This window comes from Pinus tabuliformis, chromosome 9, assembly GCF_031772625.1.
Source record: "Pinus tabuliformis cultivar Carrire ecotype Pingquan chromosome 9, CPIR1, whole genome shotgun sequence".
Taxonomy (NCBI): domain Eukaryota; kingdom Viridiplantae; phylum Streptophyta; class Pinopsida; order Pinales; family Pinaceae; genus Pinus; species Pinus tabuliformis.
Genome location: NC_142307.1, coordinates 334565439 through 334569914, shown reverse-complemented (window position 1 = coordinate 334569914; position 4476 = coordinate 334565439). Strand labels below are relative to the sequence as shown.

Genomic DNA, 4476 nt, shown 5'->3' with positions numbered 1-4476 from the left:
CCTGGAAACAAATAAACTGCAATATAAATCAAATATCAATTATCGTCTCATGTTTTTGTGTTTGAACTTTTTGAAAGAACTTGTGATGATATAAGCGGTAAAGAAAAATAATGTTAGAACATTCAATGAGAACCAGTTCTATCTAGTTCCATCATGTATTCATATGTTTAAATAGAACTAAAAGCTATATATGAAGACAATCATTCCTCCAATTGAATAATAAAAAGAACCTGAAATAAAGGTATGATGATCTCAGTCTTAAAAAGAAGGGTATTGGTAATAGAAATAAGGAACTGTAGTAAAGGAGAAAAAGCTTCCCAATCACATAACTCTGAAAAGGCATCATTATCTGAAAACACACATCATTGGTTACAAGTTTGTTGCAATTCAATCTTCATTTCTAACAGTGATATCAACAATTTCTAGGAAAAGGCAGATAAATAAATTGCTAAATAATGAGTTTCAGGCTATACTACCATACATATAACAAATTCCATCAAAAATCAAGCTTCTACTCTAAACGTCATCTTTAAGTATTCTCCATGATTTTACTCTGATCTCTCTGCATATCGCTCCACTTTTTCATCATTGAGATTGATTCCGACCATGGCTTCTCCTAAATCACAACTAACCTCAGCCAGAAGGCGGGAGTCATTATAGTGAGTTACAGCCTGTACAATTGCTCGAGCCCGGCGAGCTGGATCACCGCTTTTGAACACGCCTGAACCTACAAAAACACCATCACAACCTAGCTGCATCATCAAGGCAGCATCGGCAGGTGTAGCAACACCTCCTGCTGCAAAATTCACAACAGGAAGCCTTCCCAGCTGCTTGGTTTGCCTCACAAGCTCATAAGGAGCAGCAATTTGTTTAGCAAAGGTAAAAACTTCATCATCATCCAAGCTCTGAAGCTTACGTATATCACCCAAAACAGACCTTACATGTCTTACTGCTTCAATAACATTACCAGTACCAGCTTCTCCTTTGGTCCTGATCATAGCAGCTCCTTCAGCAATCCTTCTCAGTGCCTCACCAAGGTTCCGGCAACCACAGACAAAAGGTATACGGAAATTATGTTTGTTGATATGGTGCATGTCATCTGCAACAGTGAGCACTTCACTCTCATCAATGTAATCAATACCGATGGCCTCCAGAATTTGGGCTTCAACAAAATGACCTATTCTAACCTTGGCCATGACAGGGATGGTCACGGCACGCTTAATTTCCTTGATAAGCCCAGGATCACTCATCCGAGCCACTCCTCCTTGAGATCTAATATCAGCAGGCACTCGCTCCAATGCCATCACAGCAGCAGCCCCAGCTTCTTCAGCTATTTTAGCCTGTTCAGCATTGACGACATCCATGATAACCCCCCCTCTAAGCATTTGGGCCAGACCAACCTTGACTGCATATGAAGATTTCTTCGGGTCGGTTATTACACCATTGCCATAGACGGTGACAACTCCATCACTTGCCATTTGCAACTCCAAATGAATCTCCTAGATCCAAAAAAGTATAGCCTATTGTTAAATACAGCCACACATATATCTCAAATCGCATGAAAAAATAGTAAACATGCCAGTTTAGTCACCCATAATTCCATGTATTAAACCTAAGACAAAAACCTAAAACCTACAAATCCATGGCTTGAAACATGCAACCCATAAAACAAACAAACAAACAAAAATTGGAAGCCCAATCCATATGCATGTACAGAGACATCTGAAAATCTCAAATGCAATATCAATGACAACAACACCTTGTAAGGCAATGCAATACCAATAACAATAAACAACATATAAGGCAATCTAGGGCCAACAATGCCTAAAAAAAATCCCAAAATCTATATATAAAAGATAAAAATAAAAAATAAAAACAATACAGAAACCTGAATCCCTATGCCAAAAACATTATGCAACCTCAACATCCATGTCCAATGACCCAACCTCACATAACATGCACACAAAACTACACCGGGAAACATAACATGCACCATCTAAAACCCATCTGGAAATCAAACCGGAAAACCTTAAGCCCTACAGAACCCATCTTAAAATCATGGATAATAAAACCAAAGAATGCTGAATAATAGCACAAACATATCGAAATCCCTGTAAGGCAGTCCTTAAACCCCAATACCTTGGCAACTGCATGCATAGACAAGAACCCAAGTGAAAAGCAATCCCTAGATGCTAAAACCTTAAACCCATATTCAAAGCACGGATAAAACCAAAACTGCCGACTAATTTCTTAACCAACTAGAACCTTGCATCACAGATATCAAAGAATCCTATTGTATTCACAACCCATCATCACAGAATCCTAGTCAGCATCATATTGCCCTATTATTCTAAAATCATGGAAATGGAAAGCAATGAACTTACAGATTCCAAACGCGCAATACTAACTGCCAAGCGACTATACTTACAGCTTCTCCTTACTCTCCTCTGTTACAGCCTCCGGAAAAAAAAAAATTCTTATCAAACTTCTGTGAATGAAGGAAACTCCCAAGCTGAATGGCTTTATAACAGAACACTTATAATTGTTGTGAGGCTAGCGTTCAAGGAATACACGCCACCATCCAATACCAATCCTCTCAGGCCGGCAGACATTTATTTCATTCTGTTTACATGAATATATATATATATATATATATGTCTATAGTATGCTGCCTTCCCTGCAATTGGTCAATCACTAGGCGGCTGAGTTTTTTAAATTTATTTTGCCGGAAGATATTCCCTCTCCGTGGACAAAGAAAAATCGTTCATTAAACCCTTAATCCATGACCACCTTTTTATTATGATACAGTTTTGTAGACCTAAGGGTTTTACTTTCCTTGGGATTTAAAATTGAATTGGACCCCATTTTTTACAAATTTACTCCTAATAATTTCCAAAATAATATTTTTGTCTTATCAAGAGTATGAGAAGAAGTTGGCTTACAATACATATAATAATTGTTATTATCAATAATTGACATGTGTTTATTATTACATTTTCTTAATTATATAGTTCGGTTAATTCATCATATTCGGTTATAATAATTTCATAATCATAATAGAGCGTATTTAATTATAAATTATTTTAATTAATAATAGTAAATTATTTTAGTTAATAATGGTTGACATCAACATCCATTACCACTTTTTTATTATATACCCTTTTGTATACCTAAGGGTTTTACTTTTCTTAGGATTTGAAATTGGATTGGAACCCACTTTTTACAAATTTACCATTAAAATATTGTTTGATAATATAATATTGTTATTATTAATAATTGATATGAGTTGATTGTTGTTTATTATTATATTTTTTAATTATTTTATTTGGTTAATTTATATATTTAGTTATAATAATTTTAATTAAATATATGGATTACAATGGAATGTATTTTACTTTATTTTATTTATTAATGGTTAATATCAATATTTATTTTTATGTGTTGCAATATTTATTTATTGTGTGAAGGCATTTTACAATTCACTATAAGGTAGATGTGTAGTTGTAATGTAAGTATGTAAACAATTTTAAATATACGTTTAATTAAAAAATAATAAAAAGGTAAAAGTGATATCAAAAATGAGTGTAAACATTAAAATATTGGCTACATTAATAATAAAAAGTTAAAAGTAATAAACAAAAAGTTAAAAACTAATAAAGAAAAAGCTAAAAGTAATATAAATCTGAGTAATGAGTGTAAACATTTAAATGATAGCTCGATTAATAATAAAACGCTAAAGTAATAAAAATAATAAAATTCAATTTGTTATATTTTGATTTTGTTATTATTTTGTGAATAGGCTTTGTTACAATACCATGGGCCAATATCATGGCTTATCAATACCACATGTCCAAAAACCATAACTTATTTCACAATCAAAATATTTTATAACAATATGACAAGATTCTTAACCATTGATATTCACCCCCACTTTACCATGGATAATATTAACTTGTAAATAGGATTTGTTACAATACCATGGGCCAATACCATGGCTTATCAATACCACATGCCCAAAAAACATAACTTATTTTACAATCAAAATATTTTATAACAATATGACAAGATTATTAACCATGGATATTCACCCCCACTTTGTCATTGATATTATGAACTTGTGAATAGGCTTTGTTACAATACCATGGCTTATCAATACCACATGCCAAAAAATCATAACCTATTTCACAATCAAAATATTTTTTAACAATATGACAAGATTCTTAACCATGGATATTCACCCTTGCTTTACCATGGATATTATTAACTTGCAAATAGACTTTGCTACAATACTTTGACTTATCAATACCACATGCCCAATAACCATAAATTATTTCGCAATCAAAATATTTTATTTTAATTTTATTTTATAACATTTTTTTAATCAAATCTAAAATAAAAAAGGTTATAATTAGTTTTGAGATATATCTAAACCATGTGTCCTCACTACTACTAAAAATGTTCCCATAGAAATTAAAT

General features: G+C 32.7%; 1 pseudogene across 2 annotated transcripts; it reads right to left on the bottom strand.

The window, feature by feature from the left end:
- Positions 1–299: 299 nt before the first annotated feature.
- On the bottom strand, positions 300–2756 carry LOC149148574 (putative pyridoxal 5'-phosphate synthase subunit PDX1 pseudogene; annotated as a pseudogene). Of its 2 annotated transcripts, none has more exons than XR_016262420.1 (2): positions 2385–2756; positions 300–1499 (listed from the first exon to the last, which is right to left on the bottom strand). The product of XR_016262420.1 is annotated as a putative pyridoxal 5'-phosphate synthase subunit PDX1 pseudogene, transcript variant X1 (transcript). The 2 variants fall into 2 exon arrangements; XR_016262421.1 differs by having other exon boundaries at positions 2429–2756.
- Positions 2757–4476: the final 1720 nt, after the last annotated feature.